We start from the raw sequence: 22,629 nt of genomic DNA, 5'->3' as shown, positions 1-22,629 counted from the left end.
CCCCACTTCAGAATTACTAAGCAATGTGTTTCATTAGTACTTTCCTAATTCTAATATATTCTGAAATATCTGCATAGTTTATTTACAGACATTTACTTAGTGTTGTGTACTTAAGAAAAACCTTTGCTTTCACAGCAAGATTGTCACATAAATACTCTTACTTTGAAGTCAGAGAAAGAAAATCAAAAAGCTGCCTCAGAAGACAGAGCTTTACATTTGAGATATGTCTTTGAATGCACAGCTAATGTAACACGATTTAAAGGCATGGTTACAGAAATTGAGCACTCGTGGAAGAATACAGTAAATAGGCCATGCTCTACGGGAAGGACAAACTGAAGCTGCAGTCTACAACAAATAAAGGCATCAAATAGAAAGCAAGCAAATGTGGGTTACAAAACACAAAGCCAATAGTAAGCAATGGGCTGAAGACATTGCCAGGGAAAGCTTTCACAATGTCCCCAAGATTTAATTTGCAAACCTGGTAGGCTTCGACCTAAAAAACAACTAAGACTGCTCAGCTCTCATCCACAGTTGTGTGCAAAGTGAAGGCCAATAATTGAAATGTAAAAGTGTATTTTAAAGCAGTACAGCCTGCCAAATACAGCTGAAGGAACATCAAATGAGATTCAGTAACTAAATCCTTTATTCAAGAATGTCTGAGGATGCAATTGTTGCTACTTAGCTACCACAGAAGCAGCTGCTGGGAGTTGATGGCAGTCACCAAATATCTGTGTTGGCTAAATATCTGCCTGACAGAGAAGACAGTCACAGGATGAAATGCATTGCTATTCGATGCTGTCTTAGGGCATAATGAGAGAGGCTTGTGTGTCACCTGTTGGTGTGAGAGAGGTGGGGTATTCCCTGGTGGCTCACAGGCCTCCGAAAGCACTGCAAGCTTGTGGGGTCATGAGGCGGAATCTCGCATGCTCGTGCAGGAGCTTGTCACCTCCCTGTCCAGATGTGGGGGTGTTGTGCACAGAGCAACCCAGGGGCACGCCCACACAGGAGGTGCAGGGAGGACTTAAGCGTGTGGGAGGGGGCAAAAGAAAGAAGCATTGACAAAGCCAGTAGGTCTTGCCAGTGCAAGAGATATTGACATTGTCAATGTGTTTAGCCATGTTGTACAGCAGCACGTCTAAAAGTTAGAGGAAATAACTAGACCTAAAAAGTACTGTACAAAAGTGAAAAGTAGACAGCAAGACTATTGTGGTCAAGAATATCACATTTTTTTTTATACTCAAATTTTATTGGTTTTAAAACATACAAGTCAATCAGCAAAAACATGGAAGGCAAAAGATCAATGAATATCAAGTTTATGGTAAGAAATATTGTTTGCAAAAATATAGAAGTCATTAATATTGTTTGCAAAAATATAGATGTTTCAAATATCGATTTTGTCATTAGTGTTATGTATTTTAGTTTATATTTTAAATGTAAGTGCTTTATATTTTTTATATAAATATTGTTTTTCTTTATATATATGTGGTAGATTTTTTGTAGTTATGAATTTTATTTTAAATAACATTTTGCATTTTTTTGTTCCATAGCGGGTTGTGAGTTTATAGGGGAATAGTGTGGCTCACTGGTTAGAGCAGGCAGACCCTGAAGCAGAGGTCAGACCCGGGACCAGGGTTCAATTCCCGACGCGGCAGGGTCTTGAGCTCAAATGTCCATGGACTCGATAATTCTCGCTTCGGTGCCTGACCTAATCATGGGTTCACACTCTGCAACTCTGGGCATTAAGCTTGCTTAATCTCCACAACGGCCCCCCGCGGCGGGATGCCTGGCTTTCACATTGGGGATGCCCTGTAGGGGCTATCTCACAGGGAAAAGCCAGAACGGGTCCCCAGGGCAAGCGCGGAGATACCCCTTCGGGGGTCGATTCAGGCGCTATATAAGAAACATAATAATAATAATAATAATAATAGGGTGGAAAGTAATTTAATTATAATAATATCATTTTTAATTTTATTTAGATTTTATAGTGTTAATTGTGGGAAGTAATTTATTTGTAATTCATTATTAATTGGTTGTTAATTAATATTGATTAATGAATTGATAATTAATTATGGAAATTGTGTAAAAAAATTCGTTGTGGGTTGTGGGGTTTGTATGGATAAAGGGTGGGAAGTAATTTATTTTTGATTAATTAATAATGAGTTGTTAATTTATATTAATTAATTGATAGAAAATTAATTACGGAAACTGTGTAATTAATTTTAGTTGTGGGTTGAGGGGTTTATAGTGGTGAAGGATGGGAAGTAATTTATGTTTAATTAATAATTAGTTAATTTATATTAACTAATGAATTGATAATTAATTATGGTAATTGTGTGATTTTGATTAGGTGTGGTTGTGGGGTTTTTGGGGTAAAGGGTGGAAAGTAATTTATTTTTAATTAATTATTAATTAGTTCTTATTTAATATTAATTAATTGAGAGAAAATTAATTGCGGAAACTGCAATTAATTTTAGGTGCGGGTTGTGGGGTTTGTAGGGGGAAGACATTTATGTTTAATTAATAATTAGTTAATTTGTATTAACTAATTTATTGATCATTAGTTATGGTAATTGTGTGATTTTGATTAGGTGTGGATTATGGGGTAAAGGGTGGGAAGTAATTTATGTTTAATTAATTAATATGTAGTTGTTAATTAATATTTATTAATTCAAATATGGAATTTGTGTAATTAATTTTAGGTTTGGGTTGTGGGGTTTATAGGGCAAAAGGGTGGGAAGTCATTTTTATTTAATTAATTAAAAATTAGTTGATAATTAATATGAACTAATTAATGTATATTTAATTAGGGTATTTGTTTATTTTTTTGTCTGGATTTATTGTTATAGAGGTACAGTGTGGGGAGTAAATTAATGTTACTTATTTTATAATTAGTTTTTAAATAATATGAGTTTTTGTAATTGAAAATAAGTTTTAATTGTGTAATTATTTATTTTACAGTTTAATTTTAGTTGTGGGTATCATAGGAGTAAAGTGTGGGAAGTTAAATAATTATTAAGAGTTTTAATTTGTTCTTTAATTAATCATATTTCTTTAATTGGTAATTAATTATGTTAGTTGAGGAAGTATATTTATTTAAATTTAGATATGGTTGTGAATTGTGTGGTGTTATAGGGTCGGAAATGAAAAAAAGTACATTCATGTAATAACGAATGTTGTTGCTTCTAAATAATTTTAAATTAAAAATATGTATTTGTTTGGAAATTATTTTTCAATTTATTTAAGATAATACTTGTAGGTATTTGTTATATGTATTTAACATTATAATATGTTTTTTTATTTAATATTAAATCTATTTGTATTTTGAACATATTTATATATTTTGTTTTTTAAATATTTTTTGTATTAAAATGTTGTTTGTTTTTTATTCTGAACTGACTGGAGTGAGAATATTAATTGTTACTACTCTGCAATCCAACATATCAACCTAACATATAACATACCTCCATTAGAAAGCAAGCAGGACAACGCTCCGGGTACAGACGGGATTTATTAAGTAAAACACATTTCAGTCCTTGCAGTCCGTGAAAGTCTTAGGCAGACGCTTTTCTAGCCGGAATGGCCGTCATCAGTGATGGGGAGTCGTGTGGAGGTAGACAGTCCAGGGCCATGAATTTGGGGCATCACTTGATGTTTTGGTTTTCCTCATCACTGAATGCGGTACCACAATGGACTGCAGATACCATCATGCAGTTCTCCCTGATCCACAAGCACTTATTCCACACCTGCATAAAGGATGAGGAGCCGAGAGACTGCTATATAGGGAGTGGTCTTTGAGTCAAGTCCAGGATTTACAAACCAGCCTGTGAGACCGGCACTGATGACGGCCATTCTGGCTAGAAACGCATCTGCCTAAGACTTTCACGGACTGTAAGGACTGAGCTGTGTTTTACTTGATAAATCCCCTGTCTGTACCTGGAGCTGTGTCGTGCTTGCTTTCTAACGGAGGTGAGCGCTTGTTGTGGATATGTAATACCGGATTGCTGATACCAGCTGAGGACACACCCTCTCGATCTGGTGCTCCGCGTTCATCAGCAAAACTGTGGAGGAGTACGAGAAGTGCAAACGCGGCGCCCCCCTAAGCAAAGCCATTGCCATCTTGCGGTAATTTCGGCAAGGGGAGAGTGTAGGCAGCACGGAGCTGCCTGATAAGGGTACGAACGGAGGTTTAAGTTGGACAATCATATTAGGGAGTCGTGTGGAGGTACACAGTCCGGCGCCATGAATTTGGAGCATCATTTGATGTTTTGGTTTTCCCCATCACTGAATGCGGTATCACAATGGACTGCAGATACCATCATGCAGTTCTCCCTGAGCCACAAGCACTTATTCCACACCTGCATAAAGGAGGAGGAGCCGAAAGACTGCTACATAGGAATTGGTCTTTGAGTCAAGTCCAGGATTTACGAACCAGCCTGTGAGACCTGCACTGATGACGGCCAATCCGGCTAGAAACGAGTCTGCCTAAGCGTTTCACGGACTGCAAGGACTAAGCTGTGTTTTACTTAAAAAGTCCCTTGTCTGTACCCGGAGCTGTGTCCTGCTTGCTTTCTAATGGAGGTGAGCGCTTGTTGTGGATATATATATATATATATATATATTTATATATAAAATTCGATATTTTGCACAACTATATTTTTTTACAGCAATATGTTTTTTCAACATTTTTGTACTTACCGGTTTAAGTATAGGGAGTCAATATTTTTCATTTTATATTTTTGCATCAATATTTTTTACTTTTATATTTTTAACATCGATATTTTGTCAGGATACCATTTTTTGATAGGGCAAGATCAAGGCAGCTAGGCTAAAATCCAATCTGATCCATACAAATTGAAACATACATTATTTCAATAAAGCATGATGATTCAAAAAAAGGCCATTCATAACATAACTTGTTGGTTAATATATGAACAAGAAGTGATCTCAGGATAGACCCAACAACATGGAGGCAGTCAGCTGTCATTCTCTGAAAAAATTGACAGCAAATATTTAAATGAGGAAAATTTCTAAGTAACAACATATTGACAACAGTGTGGTTATCCTTCATAAAATAAAGGTAATACCACCATGAAGACTTGTTGCATTCTGAGAGTAAATGATTCCCGAGAGTTTGTTTTAAACATCCGGACAGATGGGGCCAGTTAAATATAACTAGGGGGTGCATTCCAAGTTTTTACAGTATTTCCTGAAAATGAAAGGCTCTTTTTTTAAAGAAAAGGATCTTGACACATAGAAGTGATTTGCTTCTTGGAGCTCAGCGTCTACCCAATGTTTCCAGCTTTTATGCCAAGTAGTTTGGATAGTTCATGTAATTCAGTCAATCAAGAATTTACACTTTATATGTAGGGAGGTAGAGCAAGTTTGAGAACAGTAATCAATTTTCAGGAAAAATCGAAGGTGAAAAGAACTTTGCAATTGTTGGGTTTCCCTGCACATGGGTCGTTATATCGTTATTGAAGAATAGCCATCATTTGAAGACCACACTTGAGATGGGCATGGAGCTTTGCCAATTGGCAAACATTTGTATAGTGCACGTGTCTAAACATAACTACTAACTACATCATTTCCTTTCCCTTCAAAGACCTTTGTGGGTTGGCTTTCGTGTTCCCGGAGTTAGCTAAAATACCTCATCTTGACTGTGACTAGTGGTAGCCAAACCATTCTTTTCTGCTGATTTTGCCTCTCTAGATGTACGCCCAAAGTGTGGCCGCAGCTCTTGCTATATAACCTGGCCATAGCCGTGGCCAGTGGAATTATGTGGCGACAGAGGATCAGAATATTTAGCTGGATTGATTAAAATAATGGGACAAAGTGTACAGCATAATGTGTGACATTCTGTGAAAACTTTATTTCTCTATCACGACTGTCCAGGCACTCGTTCTATATTTGTCAGTACCACTTTAACACCTTAACAGACTAATCAACAAGGAAAAGGTGATCATTTCACCTTTTGCAAAGGTCGGCCGCTGTGTGGAAATGTGTATGGCATTTTTTTTGTAACTTTTGATTGTCTAGTACAAGTTTGTGGAAATCTGCACAATGTTGAGTGGATATCAAATGATGTGGCACATGAAGTAACTCCAAAATTATGTGGAAAATGCTGCTCCTGCTCAAATGCATAATTCCAGTATCCCTAAGGTACAGCCATTTCTGAGATATGCTAACAACAATCTCTCTCTTTTGTGGTCTTGAAGACTCACCTCAAGTCTTAATACTTCTGCTCTGTGTTTATCTTACTGCGTCCTGGACTTTACACTTGGAATCTTTGAAATACATTTGCCACATCTAAAGTGACTTTTTACGGCCACCCTGCTGCACATACATTCAAAGAACTTTAGGCGCACATGCATTTGATTGTAGGGCAGGGTTACAGTAGAGGCATATGTGGTTGTTGTGTTTGTTTAATTTCCAAAGCATACTCCTCCTCCACTAACCTTCCTCCTGTGGATGGTACATTCCAGACTTGTCCTCTTTGGAACCACGCTTCCTCCAACCATATGTGTTTTTATGGTGTGAAATATCCTACCAAAATCTGTGGATCTCCAAATTCCCGCTTATTTTTTGAGTTATGTGCATTTTCAATGGACGTCGCCTGGCACAACTCCTTTCCACTCCTAAACCTACTACTGCAAAAAATTAGTGGCATGAATATGTTATCTGAGTTTATTTTTTAAGAATTACAGTGGATATTTTACAGTGTGTTCATAAATTGTGAAAAAATTGCTTACCAAAAAAAGTCAACAAAAACAGTTTTTGCAGTGCGTACAAATTACATTAATAAAAAATTATACAGTGGATTCCGATTTAGAACAGAAATGCAAGATTTTATTCAGCAGCTTGAAATCAGGTCTTTTTTGAGTTAGGCTGAAAAACATACTTATAAATCATCCTCATCATATTTGTATTGTGCTTAATACCAACAGACCAATATGTGTGGATCCCTTTTTTAAAATCTGCATTAGAAAACTTTTTTTCTAAAGGAGAATAGTTGTTTACACAAGCGGAGGTCAGATGTCTGACTTTTGCATACTGTTGATACTATATTTGAGAAATATTTTTTCGTGGCTCTCCGTCTGTGGACCCTACAATGGGCTAGAGGGAGTTTGTCCCAAGAATGTACGTGTCATTGTCCAAGATCCATATGTAGCTTTGTGAACTAGCACTGGTGATTTATTAAAATTATCTGATTTACAGGGTGCCCCAACTGGTCTGTCATTACAGCACTAATATGATGCGGAAGTGGGGTGTATTTTACTGCCTGAACTGCAGTGCTCTGTAGTACCTGTAATTTTGTTATGTTGACTTTGGATTGCCTAAATGTAGGGCATTACAGTACTTTATACTAGCACCCACTATTGGCCTACCAGTAGTTTCTCTACGCTTTCCTTGAAGAGTAGTTTACATCAGAGCAGAAGTAGATGATAGCCGGTGGAGGAAATTACAATTTTAATTTGCAGGTCCAGCAACATTCAATGATTAATAAATGACCCCCTGAGGTTGGGCCTTTTCCTTAGCAGCTAGTAGACAATTTCGCAACTTAAAGATGAGTACGACCATGATTCAAATTATTCTCAGATAGTAGATACATCAAAGAGAACTTAATGTTTCCTAATTAAAACCTACGAAGTAGGAGTCCATCATTTGCTGCACAAGGACTTGGTAACTTTTTTGTTTGCTTCACTCTTCTTGGTGACAAACTGAGCACCAGCTGGATGTCACCTCTATAGTCATGAAAGTAAACATTCTGAGAGCAAAACAGATAATGCAGCAGCTTTACTTATTTATCGAACGGTATTGGGACAAACAGGAGCTCTACGGGACTCCAATCCGAATCTTCTTGGCGAGAGATTATTCTTATCGATCAAGGTCTTGAATATTGTAGTATCCAGAAAGGTTTTGAACCATTTGGTGGCTAATCCAGAGACACCTGCCGCCTCCTGCAAACTCTGTTTGAGGATGCTGTGGTTGACAGTATCAAAGGCTGCAGTAGGTCCAAGAGCGTCATTAGGGCAGAGTCCAAGATATGATAGAAAGGGGGCTGCACTCCAATCAGAGCCGACTCGGTACCGGTACCTGATTTAAAATCTGTTTTGCAGGAGCTCGGAATATTCTCTTAATTCAGTCTGTTTCTGAAGACAAGATGTGGCAGCCTTTTTCAAAAACTTTCAGATAAAAGGGAACATTTTTATCTACAGATGTTCACAGGTGCGTTGTAGAGGCCTCCCTAAAGAAGAGTGGAATCTCACCAGGCTAGTATGAAATATTTTCCAGATATTTCAAAGGGGCAATGAGAATAGTGGAAGTTGCTTTCATCTTGATAGTAGGATCCTGGTTAAAGTAATGCCTTCAGACTCATAATAGTAAAAGAACTGTATATACTCAAGACCATTTTAAAGATATGTCTGTGATTCAGTTTTAAACAATGAGATAGGTTAGTTTTTGTATTTCATTATTTTATTGTGGTCGGCCACATTAGTGGCCACAGGAGGATGTTAACATATTTCAGTTCTATAACACTGCACAAAACAGTTGGTCTGTGTTGACCTCATTAACGCCAGTTAGTCAACTTACAGAGCAAGTTTTTTTATACACAGTAAGAACTCTGCACTACTTTCTTTCCTACCTAACACCATAGGTGGCAACATCAAAGGAAAAAAAGACACATTTACAATAAGCCTTCTCAAAAGTCCTAATTAGGGTTTTTTAGTAAATGGTTACAAAGAGGCTTTCTCTAATTGGCACACAGTTCAAAAAATGGGTTCAGAAACCAAGAATATTTCAAATGTAGTGCCCAGCGGTGTACTTTTCTAAGCAAAAAATCATATTGTGTGAATTTACTAAAAATGATCATGTTGAATATCACACAGTTCTAAAATCTATTTCTGATTAAACTTTATTTTTTTAGATTGTGGTGTAGTGTTTTTTCCTCCTAAATGTTTTTCCTAATATGTCAGGCGACACCATGGTACCTCAAGTTACCCAATCCCATACTATCCTCCGCCCTGCTCCACTTAGCATTAGCATTTTTAACACATAGCACCTCTCAAACTAAAGCTTTTTGGCGTTATTCCTCCAGACCTATGGCATTTTTTCCACCATTTATGTAAAAATGTCAAAAAAGATCATTGTTTGCAAAAAGCTACTTGTTGGTGTCATTTGTGGGTGTATTAACATTAACATAAAATAGATCTTTTGGTAGAAATTAATGGTTGTTATACTGTCTGTCAACTACAGAATAGTGTTTTACTTTATTTACATCACACAATTGTAGTACGTATGTTAACAGTGTCAGGTCTAGGAAGGTAAAATCATTTGCTCAGAATCGCACATTTTGTTAAGAACCTTGACGGTGATTAGAGCCAAGTTCTGCAAATTCCAAATTTGACAGTGTTAGACCTGTCTGCTTCTGGGAAGACTCTAACCATCATGATTTATTTTTGTCCCCCTTAGCCTCCCAGAGTTTCTATTTTTATTTTTACATGAGTCCATCAGGAATTTTTTAATGCTGTCAGGGGGCTAGGTGTTCCTTGGCGATGACGCCATTTTTCCCTCATAACTTGTGAGGCCTAGTCACCCTCCTTGAAAATCTAGGGATCTCCAGAGATCTAAAATGGTGTCCACCAACTGCCATAACGGACACTACTGGAGGACAGGTCCATAGGATAACATTAGGGAACTTTCTGGAATTAACTAGAGACTTCTGCAGGTCTCAGGCTAACCTATATAAGGCCAGTGACCAGCAGCCATTTTGTGCTGACCCCAGAGTAGAGGAGTGATGCAGTGGTGAGAGGAGGTGGACACACTGAGAGCAGCTAGTTTGTCATTGAGGCTGACAGTTACTTCAGAGGATTGTTCCCCCTTCAGCCTTTGACCGATCCCTCTCTCAAGACAACAACTACTGACAAAGAAATCGAACTACTGGAGGAAGAAGACCCTTCTATCTCAGAGCCCCAGTAAAACCACTCAGAACACTCTTAATTGAGGGTATTCCTGACTGACCATACCCAGCGCTGTGCTCACCGGTGTTGTGGATCAGCTGTAGTGAAGGTGGGCGTCTGTGGCACCTTAGCGCCCTGAAGAGCGAGGGCGCCGTGTGTGCACATCCTTCCTGAGAGGCCGGAGCTGAAGGTGTCTGAGGAAGAGTAGCGGCGCTGTGTTAGCGGATTGCGGGACCCCGGGGGCACCAGCTGCGTCAAGCAGAGCAGGAAGTGCTTCCGCGCATGCCCTCAGCGCGCCCGCTATCGAAAGCAGGAGGGGCCTAGGGTCGGGCAGGCCCAGGAGAGCAGCGTCGACGTGAAGAGCAGTGTCCTTCCTGTGAGCGAGTGCGGAGGCGGGAGAGGTACGAGTGCGTCCGCGCATGCCCGGAGGTTCAGCGCGACTGCCGGCTTGACTGAGGAGGCGCCGGAAGGTCTCCAAGAGCGCCGCCTCAGCCACAGTTATCCCCCCTGCGTGCGAGCGCTATCTGCGAAGCCAGCGCTCGGAACGAAGACTGACCGGCCAACCCCTAGCGTCCTGTTAGTCAACAAACCATCGTGCTGAACTGCAACGAAGCCTCGGAGGCGGGCGCCAAGTAAAGATCTGTGAACTGTGGCGCACCGGCCACCAAGACAGTAAGGAGAGAGGGGGGTTGAGAAAGGAAAGGGCTAAATCCTCCTTGGTGTAGTGCTAGAATCATAAATCAAAGCGCCTAACCGAGTGACCTGTTATCCCATCTACGTAAAGACCTGAACTGTGTCAGAGTAAGCGAAGGGGGGGGGAAAAGAGTCACATAACCCCAACCTCACTTTTATAGGCTTCTGACAAGTGGCTATTAAGCTAGAAATTAGTGGGGAACTTAAACTAATATCAGAAGAGCGCTGACAGGTCTTGTTAGAAGGGAGTTTCCTTCAGAAACTCCTAGCAGTTGTTGTGAAAAGCAGTAAAACCAGTGGAATTCTTGCAGGTCACTCTGTGTGTGCAATCTAGCACTAAGTTAAGGTGCAGATAAAGGGATAAAGGGCATAGCCCTGAATGTGGTAAACTAACCAGTGAATTGGCAAGTTGTATTGATGAGGTATTGCTGACATTGTGTACTAATGTAGATAATCCTGCATAGGGTGAAACTAATGGGTTTCTCTTAAATTATCAAACGAGTTACTTTTATAACTTACTGAACCCTTGTTAATTGAATGTGATTTACTGCCCTTTTTCCACAGCTGGAGGAGTGAAAAGTAATTTCTCAAAGCAAAAGTGTAATGTGTACTCCTAAAAGAAATTGATGTTGTATCCTGTATGATTTAAATCCAAAGAGACATATTATTTTTATAAAAGGTAACGGTATTTTTCCAAACAGAGGTGTTGTGTCTTTATTTTAGTGGTTCATCACTGTGTTACTGGGAGTGAGACTTGTAAGTACTTAGCCAACGCCTTGAGTTAGCTGTAGACCACTACTGTGCCAAGCTACCATATGTAGGCTTGGGTAATCTAGGTCCAACATAATTGGTGTTTCAGCGGTGGGATAGCGGATTTGTACTTACACTCACTTATTAGTAACGCAGTGCCAACCACGAGACCTCACCTGGAGTTTTCTCCCTGCGGCCCTCCTAATTTACATTTTTGATTTTTCTAAATTTACTTCTGGTGGTGGGTGGAGGTTGACCTCAGGTCACTTTGTGGATTTCTCCTGTGTAGCATTGTATACTTCATATAGAAATGGAGATAAATGTGGAAGAGCTAGACAATTATACTGTGCCCCAATTGAAGGAATGGTGTCAGCAGCAGGAAGTGTTTTTCAAGAAAGGCGCCAGAAAAGTTGAGCTGCTGACCAGTATCCGGGCATGGGTAGAGGCTCATTCCGGGGAGGAGGTAGATCCTGAAGGGAGTGATAAGGACACTGTCCTAGAGACCGCAACACTGTACCAGGCGGGAGGGGAGAACCTTGTAACAGGTCCTAGAACACCTTCCAGGGTGGGCAGTAGCGTGTCAGAGAGGGGCCTGACCGACGCCGAGTTAGAAGATAGGAGGGAGGAGAGGAGGATGAGAATAGAACTAGCCAGGATGGACATGGTAAGGGAGGAAAAGAGGTTGGAGCATGAGCGGACCATCAAGGAGATGGATTTGCAAGCCCTAAACTTACGTACCCCCAAACCAGAGAATGGTGGCAGCGATATTCAGACCAACACCAGGGAACCTAGACCGTACCTACCAAAAGATATTATGGCTTGTTATGTACCCAGTGACGACATTGCTAAATGGCTAGCCGCCTACGAGGTCTCGCTGAGGGCCCATGGGATTCTGGAAGTCCACTGGGGAGGTGGGTTATACAAATACATGCCCCCCACTGGCAGGGATACTTTGTTGGCCCTTGACCAGAGTGAACAGACCTACTATCCGGCTATGAAATCAGCGCTGCTCAAGAAGTTTGGGTTGACCCCTGAGAAATATAGGCAAAAGTTCCGGGGCAGCTACAAGCTGGGCACACAAAACTGGGTAGATTTCTTGGACTACTCCAGGAAGGCCCTGGAGGGTTGGGTAAGAGGCAGCGAAGTAGGAGACTATGAGGGACTATATGACCTCATACTCAAGGAACACCTACTCGAGAAGTGTCTTCCCGAGCTAAGACAGCATCTGGTGGACAGCAAGCTGACCAGCCCCAGGAAGCTTGCTGAGGAGGCGGACATCTGGGTTAGTACCCGGGTGTCGACTAAGGGGACTGGAGGGAATTCCCAGAAGCAAGGACAGGGCGTCCCCCAGAAGAAAGAGGGAGGGGAAACTAAGAGGGAGTTCTCAAAAGGGCCACAAAATACTTTGCAAGGAAGGGGCAGAGGATTCATCCCCAAGAGTAACCCCCCTCGCAACCCTATCCCTGGCCAAAGCCAGCAGCCAAGGGTTGTTCATTGTTTTGAGTGTGGTGGTGTGGGACACTATAAAGGAGATGTGAGATGCCCAAAAAGACCACCCCCTCCCACTGGAGGAAAAGCCCCGGGAATCACTAGTGTAGTGCTCGGGGAGGAGATGCCTTTGGTTAATGGAGGGGAGCGGGCGGGTGTCACCTTAGTGTCCCTGGGAGATAAGGAGATGGTTCCCAAGACCCAGCTGCCCTCTAATACTACCAAGTATGAGCAGTGGGTCACCATCAATGGCCATAGAGGGGAGGCTCTGAGAGACACAGGAGCCAGCATGACTATGGTAAGGAGTCAGCTGGTGTCTCCAGAGCAGGTCATCCCAGACGTACTCCATCCCGCCGTAATGGCTGACGGCAGATTGGGCCACTACCCTGTGGCTGAAGTTCCCTTTGAGTGGGGAGGGGTTGCAGGTCCACTTCGAGTTGCCGTAAGCCCTGCCGTGCCTGTTGACTGCCTGTTAGGGAATGATATGGAGCACAATGCTTGGAGGAGGGTGGAGTACCAGACTCACTCTGAGATGCTGGGACCCCCTGACTGGACTTGTGTCAGCACAAGGTCAGCGACTGCCCGAAGGGGGAGTTCACTTACGCTGGAGCCTGGAACAATGGCCCAGCCGGCTGCCAGAGAGGAGAAGGACAGGAGGCCGGAGGACCCTGCCTCGACATCTCCACCTCGTGAGACAGCTGGACCACCTGCGGAGGTGGATCTGGAGTCCACAGGGGAGAATGTTGCTTCCTTGGAGAACCTACCCATCCCTACTGAATGGCATGTGGAGGGAGGTCCTTCCAGGGAAGAATTCTGTGAAGCTCAGAAAGAGTGTCCTACTCTCGAGGGGCTGCGGCAACAGGCCAACGCCCAGGCAGCAGGAAACATTGAAGGGAGTTACCGGATTTACTGGGAGGATGGACTCCTCTACAGTGAGCCCAAGGCACCTGGCCATGGTTCAGCCAGAGCCTTGGTAGTCCCTCAATGCTTTAGAGCCTTTCTACTGGAACTGGCTCATGAGATACCATTGGCAGGGCATCTAGGACAGGACAAGACCTTTGCCCGGCTTGTCCCCCACTTCTATTGGCCTCGAATGAAAGTGGCGTCTGACACATACTGTCGGACGTGTGTGTCCTGCCAAGCTAGTGGGAAAACAGGAGTGAAGCTTAAAGCTCCCCTGGAACCACTACCGGTCGTTAGCACCCCCTTTGAGAGGGTGGGCATCGACATTGTGGGGCCATTGGATCCACCAACTTCAGCTGGTCACCGGTTCATACTGGTTTTGGTGGATCATGCCACACGGTACCCAGAGGCCATACCTCTGAGGACCATCACTGCACCTGTGGTGGCAAGGGCCCTGATGGGGATCTTTACCCGAGTGGGTTTCCCCAAGGAGGTTGTGTCCGACAGGGGGACTAACTTCCTTTCAGCATACATGCGGGCTATGTGGAAGGAGTGCGGAGTTACCTATCGGTTTACCACTCCTTATCATCCACAAACCAATGGTCTTGTGGAAAGGTTTAACAAAACCTTGAAAGGTATGATACGGAGTCTACCTGAGAGCCTGCGGAGGAAATGGGACATCCTCCTACCCTGTCTCTTGTTTTCTTACAGGGAAGTGCCACAAAAGGGAGTGGGCTTCAGCCCCTTCGAACTTTTGTATGGGCACCCTGTACGGGGACCTCTCAGCCTGGTGAAAGACGGATGGGAACGGACTCCCAGAAAGCTTCCCTAGGACGTGGTGAGCTACATGCTGGCCTTCCGGAGCCAAATGGCTAAGTTGTGGAAGCAAGCTTCAGACAACTTGGAGGCCAGCCAAGCAGTGATGAAAGAGTGGTATGACCACAACGCTCACCCAGTGGAACTGGAGCCTGGACAGAAGGTGTGGGTGATGGAACCTGGAGAGCTAAATGCCCTTCAGGACCGTTGGACAGGCCCCTTTGAGGTGTTGGAGAAGAAGGGGAAGTCCACCTACTTGGTGGATCTTAAGACCCCGAGGCAGCCCCACAGGGTGCTGCATGCCAATCGCCTCAAGCCACATCATGAGAGGCCCGAGGTTGTCTTGATGATGGTAACCGATGGAGCAGAGGAAGAAGAAAGCGAACCTCTCCCTGATCTTCTCTCGTCCCAAGAAAAGGATGGGTCGGTGGAGGGAGTAATTCTCTCGCCATCCCTAACTCCGGAACAGCAGAGTGATTGCCGCCAGATCCTGGAGCAATTTTCTTCTCTGTTCTCCCTTGTCCCGGGTAGGACCCACCTGTGTACCCATGACGTGGACACAGGAGACAGCCCACCTGTGAAGTCTAAAATCTACCGGCTGTCGGACAAGGTGAAGGCCAGCATCAAGAGTGAAGTAGCCAAGATGCTGGAGCTGGGAGTGATTGAACCTTCTGGAAGCCCTTGGTCTAGCCCGGTGGTTTTGGTACCAAAAGCTGCCCCACCAGGCACCACACCTGAATTGAGATTCTGTGTGGACTACCGAGGCTTGAACTCAGTGACCAAAACTGATGCCCATCCTATCCCACGGGCGGATGAGCTTATTGACCGGCTGGGAGCTGCTCAATACTTAAGTACCTTTGACCTAACTTCAGGGTACTGGCAGATTTCCCTTACCGAGGAGGCGAAGGAAAGGTCAGCCTTCTCTACACCTGAGGGACACTACCAATTTCGTGTGATGCCCTTTGGGCTCAAGAATGCCCCTGCCACTTTTCAGCGGCTGGTGAACAGGGTCCTTTCTGGAATGGAAGCTTTTTCTGCTGCATACCTGGATGACATTGCTGTCTTCAGTAGCAGCTGGGAGGACCATTTGCAGCATCTGCAAGCTGTTCTTCATGCCCTGCAACAGGCTGGATTGACAATCAAGGCCAGCAAATGTCAGATCGGACAGGGGTCGGTGGTGTACCTAGGTCACTTGGTGGGCAGAGGGACGGTGCAGCCCCTCCAGGCAAAGATTGAGGCTATCATCGCCTGGGAGCCCCCCAAGACTCAAACAGAGGTCCGAGCCTTCCTGGGCCTCACTGGATATTACCGTCGCTTCGTGAAGGGGTATGGCACCATCGTGGCACCCCTCACTGAACTTACTTCCAAGAAGCAACCCCGACGGGTAGTCTGGACGGAGGCTTGCCAGCGAGCCTTCGAGACCTTGAAACAAGCATTGTGTTCCGCTCCCATTCTCAAGGCCACTGATTTTGCTAGAGAATTCATTGTCCAAACAGATGCGTCAGAACATGGCATTGGGGCAGTGTTATCGCAGCTAAATGATGAGGGCTTGGATCAACCCGTGGTCTTCCTGTCCAGGAGACTACTCCCCAGGGAAAGGAGGTGGAGTACAATTGAGAGAGAAGCCTTTGCGGTGGCTTGGGCTCTGAAGAAGCTGCGACCATACCTGTTTGGTTCGCACTTCCTAGTTCAGACTGACCATCGCCCCCTTCGTTGGCTGATGCAAATGAAGGGGGAGAATCCCAAGTTACTAAGGTGGTCCATCTCCCTACAGGGAATGGACTTTAGGGTGGAACACCGACCTGGGGCGGACCATGCCAACGCAGACGGTCTATCCAGGTATTTCCGCCTTAGTGATGAGGACTCCCAAGGGGTTGGGTAGTTCTCCCCACTTTCAGCTGGGGGGGACGCGTGTTAGACCTGTCTGCTTCTGGGAAGACTCTAACCATCATGATTTATTTTTGTCCCCCTTAGCCTCCCAGAGTTTCTATTTTTATTTTTACATGAGTCCATCAGGAATTTTTTAATGCTGTCAGGGGGCTAGGTGTTCCTTGGCGATGACGCCATTTTTCCCTCATAACTTGTGAGGCCTAGTCACCCTCCTTGAAAATCTAGGGATCTCCAGAGATCTAAAATGGTGTCCACCAACTGCCATAACGGACACTACTGGAGGACAGGTCCATAGGATAACATTAGGGAACTTTCTGGAATTAACTAGAGACTTCTGCAGGTCTCAGGCTAACCTATATAAGGCCAGTGACCAGCAGCCATTTTGTGCTGACCCCAGAGTAGAGGAGTGAGGCAGTGGTGAGAGGAGGTGGACACACTGAGAGCAGCTAGTTTGTCATTGAGGCTGACAGTTACTTCAGAGGATTGTTCCCCCTTCAGCCTTTGACCGATCCCTCTCTCAAGACAACAACTACTGACAAAGAAATCGAACTACTGGAGGAAGAAGACCCTTCTATCTCAGAGCCCCAGTAAAACCACTCAGAACACTCTTAATTGAGGGTATTCCTGACTGACCATACCCAGCGCTGTGCTCACCGGTGTTGTGGATCAGCTGTAGTGAAGGTGGGCGTCTGTGGCACCTTAGCGCCCTGAAGAGCGAGGGCGCCGTGTGTGCACATCCTTCCTGAGAGGCCGGAGCTGAAGGTGTCTGAGGAAGAGTAGCGGCGCTGTGTTAGCGGATTGCGGGACCCCGGGGGCACCAGCCGCGTCAAGCAGAGCAGGAAGTGCTTCCGCGCATGCCCTCAGCGCGCCCGCTATCGAAAGCAGGAGGGGCCTAGGGTCGGGCAGGCCCAGGAGAGCAGCGTCGACGTGAAGAGCAGTGTCCTTCCTGTGAGCGAGTGCGGAGGCGGGAGAGGTACGAGTGCGTCCGCGCATGCCCGGAGGTTCAGCGCGACTGCCGGCTTGACTGAGGAGGCGCCGGAAGGTCTCCAAGAGCGCCGCCTCAGCCACAGTTATCCCCCCTGCGTGCGAGCGCTATCTGCGAAGCCAGCACTCGGAACGAAGACTGACCGGCCAACCCCTAGCGTCCTGTTAGTCAACAAACCATCGTGCTGAACTGCAACGAAGCCTCGGAGGCGGGCGCCAAGTAAAGATCTGTGAACTGTGGCGCACCGGCCACCAAGACAGTAAGGAGAGAGGGGGGTTGAGAAAGGAAAGGGCTAAATCCTCCTTGGTGTAGCGCTAGAATCATAAATCAAAGCGCCTAACCGAGTGACCTGTTATCCCATCTACGTAAAGACCTGAACTGTGTCAGAGTAAGCGAAGGGGGGGGGGAAAGAGTCACATAACCCCAACCTCACTTTTATAGGCTTCTGACAAGTGGCTATTAAGCTAGAAATTAGTGGGGAACTTAAACTAATATCAGAAGAGCGCTGACAGGTCTTGTTAGAAGGGAGTTTCCTTCAGAAACTCCTAGCAGTTGTTGTGAAAAGCAGTAAAACCAGTGGAATTCTTGCAGGTCACTCTGTGTGTGCAATCTAGCACTAAGTTAAGGTGCAGATAAAGGGATAAAGGGCATAGCCCTGAATGTGGTAAACTAACCAGTGAATTGGCAAGTTGTATTGATGAGGTATTGCTGACATTGTGTACTAATGTAGGTAATCCTGCATAGGGTGAAACTAATGGGTTTCTCTTAAATTATCAAACGAGTTACTTTTATAACTTACTGAACCCTTGTTAATTGAATGTGATTTACTGCCCTTTTTCCACAGCTGGAGGAGTGAAAAGTAATTTCTCAAAGCAAAAGTGTAATGTGTACTCCTAAAAGAAATTGATGTTGTATCCTGTATGATTTAAATCCAAAGAGACATATTATTTTTATAAAAGGTAACGGTATTTTTCCAAACAGAGGTGTTGTGTCTTTATTTTAGTGGTTCATCACTGTGTTACTGGGAGTGAGACTTGTAAGTACTTAGCCAACGCCTTGAGTTAGCTGTAGACCACTACTGTGCCAAGCTACCATATGTAGGCTTGGGTAATCTAGGTCCAACAGACAGCTTGGCCCATACACTGCTGTGCTCATCACATGAATATCTTGCAACAACCCACACTAATTTGATGTAGTGACACGGAGAATTAAAACTTGTTCTGGCTATTGAGAGAACTCCTCTTCCGTTGGTTTTGAAGATTATGACACCCATATAGGGGACCAGGAAGTGCAATGGTAAATTCTTATAACAGCTTATCTGCCTAATTATTTGATTCCCATTTACCCTGAAGAAGTGACTCGGACGCAAAAAACGTGTTGGCTGTAGTATGGTTTGGAACAATGTATTTGTGTAAATTTGAACAAGAGAAAACAAATATTGCAATATGGTTTTGTGGACCAACAATGATAACAAGCATTGGAAATGCAATAGGTCTCGCACCATTAGAGTTAGTGCTTTTAGAATTGTTTATGGGTTTTTTTTGTAAATGTTTAGCATTTTTGTTTCCTGTAGCCAATGCTAAAGTATTACAAATAAAAAAAGCCATAAACATTTCTAAAAGCTCAAACTGAAATGGTCTGAGAACTATTGCACTGTGTGAGGGTGAGTGAGGGTGAGGGTGAGTGAGGGTGAGTGAGGGTGAGGGTGAGTGAGGGTGAGTGAGGGTGAGGGGTTGAGAGTGAGTGAGGGTGAGTGAGGGTGAGTGAGGGTGAGGGGTTGAGGTTGAGGGGTTGAGGTTGAGGGTGAGTGAGGGTGAGGGTGAGTGAGGTGTTGAGGGTGAGTGAGGGTGAGTGAGGGTGAGTGAGTGAGGGTGAGTGAGGGTGAGTGAGTGAGGGTGAGTGAGGGTGAGTGAGGGTGAGTGAGGGTGAGTGGTTGAGGTTGAGGGTGAGTGAGGGTGAGTGGTTGGTGTTGAGGGTGAGTGAGGGTGAGTGAGGGTGAGTGAGGGTGAGTGAGGGGTTGAGGTTGAGGGTGAGGTGTTGAGGGTGAGGGTGAGTGAGGGTGAGGGTGAGTGAGGTGTTGAGGGTGAGTGAGGGTGAGGGTGAGTGAGGGTGAGGGGTTTTGGGTGAGTGAGGGTGAGGGGGAGTAGTTGAGGCTGAGTGAGGGTGAGAGTGAGGGTGAGTGAGGGGTTGAGGGGTTGAGGGTGAGTGAGTGAGGGTGAGGGGTTGAGGGTGAGTGAGTGAGGGTGAGGGGTTGAGGGTGAGTGAGGGTGAGGGGTTGAGGGTGAGAGGGGTTGAGGGTGAGGGGTTGAGGGTGAGTGAGGGTTTGAGGGTGAGGGGTTGAGGGTGAGGGAGGGTGAGTGAGGGTGAGGGTGAGGGTTTGAGGGTGAGGTGTTGGGGTTGAGGGTGAGTGAGGGTGAGGGGTTGAGGGTGAGGGGTTGAGGGTGAGTGAGGTTGAGGGTGGTTGAGTGAGGATGAGTGAGAGTGAGGGTGAGTGAGGGGTTGAGGGTGAGGGGTTGAGGGTGAGTGAGTGAGGGTGAGGGGTTGAGGGTGAGTGAGGGTGAGTGAGGGTGAGGGGTTGAGGGTGAGTGAGGATGAGTGAGAGTGAGGGTGAGTGAGGGGTTGAGGGTGAGGGGTTGAGGGTGAGGGGTTGAGGGTGAGTGAGGGTGAGGGTGAGTGAGGGTGGGTGAGGGGTTGAGGGTGAGTGAGGATGAGGGGGAGTAGTTGAGGCTGAGTGAGGGTGAGTGAGAGTGAGGGTGAGTGAGGGGTTGAGGGTGAGGGGTTGAGGGTGATGTATGTTTGCCACCAAACTCCCCAGGCCACTAACGCTCGGACGTCCCATGCAGCTTAAATGGTGCGAAGTGAGTTTACAAGCGCACGAGGCCAAGGTATTATGGGGCTTATTTAGAAGCCCCTTGCGCTGCCGGTGGGTCTCTTGTAATGTGTGGAAAGGTGACGAACCGGCGGCGCAAGAGGCTTGCACATAAGCCCCCCATGTATGTAATACATTCATCCCAGAATGCGTGTGCTCAAACACCGGCAGAGCAAAAGCAGAACTGTAGAGGGAAGAGAGGGGAGGGGGGAGGAGAAATGCGACACGGCGGGAAGGGGAGGGGGCGGAGCGGGTTAAATTAAACAAACAAGACGGCCGGAGGAGAGGGGAGGGGGGAGGAGAAATGCGACACGGCGGGGAGGGGGCGGACGCCGGAGGGTGGTCCGTGGAGAATTTGGAGATTATTGAAAGCATGGCGGCGCCCCCAGATGTTCTTGTTCTGCGTACAGTGTTGTGGACGCGCAAATATCAGTAACTGCAAAAAATAAAAGTTGCTACTTGCAAAATGCTTTACCACTATGCTCAAGAAAACATACTGTAGCACTAGTCAATAAATGTAAAGGTAAATAAGAGTTGTTCCCGCCATATTTCATCAAGGGGTCTGATGCTACCTACCTGGACACCGTGTTTCATACACCTTCAGTGAATTGACATCAGATGTTTAAGCCTGAAATAGGACTGTTCCTAGAGTCCACATCAAAAGAGAGTAACAAAATGACATCATCGCGCAGAGACGTGTGTAACCCCATTGATCCAATCCGAAGCAGTAACTAGACCTCTCACTGCTGGTGGTAGACTGTGACGGGATACTATATTGTATTGACCTTCTGGTAATTCAAGAATGATTATGAGCATGCACATTATTTTGTGAACAAGGTCTAGTTTGTGATTTCTAGTTAGACAGGAAAAAGGATGCATAAAAAACATTGGTGATCGTCTAATAACCAGTAAGCAACAAAATGGTTTTTGATTTGAAATTTTACGCACTTTTTGTGGTCTAAATATTTTTAATGGATTTTGTACATAGAAAAAATGACAGAACACAAGTATCAGTATTTACATTGCCCCTTAGAAGAGGCTAACATAGCTAGCTGTATCCTGTAAATAACAGTGGGCGTAGGCTGTCCAAATAATAGAATACTGGAGGGAGCAGGGAAAATTCAATATCTCTCGTAAGCAATTTTCCCTCAAGGTAGTCTGATGTAGTTTGGTTAAGAAGCTGAAGAGAATACAACAATACGCTGAACAGTGAGTGGGGAAGTAAACAGCCGGAAATACGTGAATTGCTCACGGCAGCAGCGGCGGTGTTGTTTTTGGCATATGCTGCGCGGCAACAACGTTGTTGAAAGTGTTTGCGGTAGCATTTTCTTACTATGTGTTATTCCTGCTAAAAAAAAAATGTATTTTCTAGTGTGCTGCCAGAAATATCAAAAAATAGCTAATACATTTAGACGGGTAGGGAGAGGCGGCGGGAAGGGGAGGGGGCGGAGCGGGTTAAATTAAACAAACGAGACGGAGGGAAGAGAGGGGAGGGGGAAGGAGAAATGCGACACAGCGGGAAGGGGAGGGGGCGGAGCGGGTTAAATTAAAGAAACAAGACGGACGGAGGAGAGGGGAGGGGGGAGGAGAAATGCGACACGGCGGGAAGGGGAGGGGGCGGAGCGGGTAAAACAAGACGGACGTGCACGCGCTTTTAAGCTCAATGCGCATGCGCATTGAGCTTAAAAGTCACGGGCACTGCAAGGAATCGCCACGATTCCTTGCAGTGGATAAAGAGTGGATAAGCCCCCATAGTCTCGCTTGCTCGATGCGCATGCGCATCGGCAGGCGAGACCTAAAAAGGGCATTTTAACCGAAGAAAGAAGGGTTTAGTTCAGTAAAATTGCTTTCACTAGTTCCTCTGGCTAACTGATTTTATTATAATTCCATTCCACTTGTATTTACTATGAAATTGGAATAAGGCATCTGGGTGCTCAATAGATTGTGTACTCTTCATATCAAGCAACACTTTCTAAAGGAACATTATCTGATCTTTTAACTGCAGTTTTGCTGAACATCATTAAATGAATGTGCTAATCTTAGTGAGTCTGTTGATCTAGTTTTTCCTAATGTGCATCAGTGTTCCAAGTCTTTATTCTTTTTGACTTCGAAAGCCTAATTTTGCCTAACGTCCCTTTAAGTGCTTTGGGGACTTTTTGGGAGTCCCAAGTCAAGCAAGGGTCAGTGGGGTCTGACATTCACAGTGGCAGCTTTTTGCCACTGGCGTCCTCGGGCTTTACCTTACCGTTGAGCTAAAAACTGGTACCATGTACACT

General features: G+C 45.0%; 1 protein-coding gene across 3 annotated transcripts in view; it reads left to right on the top strand.

Annotated features, from left to right (window-relative positions):
- TRPS1 (transcriptional repressor GATA binding 1) overlaps positions 1–22,629 on the top strand; it is a 580,664-nt gene that overhangs the window by 182,671 nt on the left and 375,364 nt on the right. The gene's annotated exons all lie outside the window — the stretch shown is intronic.

This window comes from Lissotriton vulgaris, chromosome 4_1 (genome assembly GCF_964263255.1).
Source record: "Lissotriton vulgaris chromosome 4_1, aLisVul1.2, whole genome shotgun sequence".
NCBI lineage: Eukaryota > Metazoa > Chordata > Amphibia > Caudata > Salamandridae > Lissotriton > Lissotriton vulgaris.
This window is presented reverse-complemented; position numbering and strand designations above follow the sequence as displayed.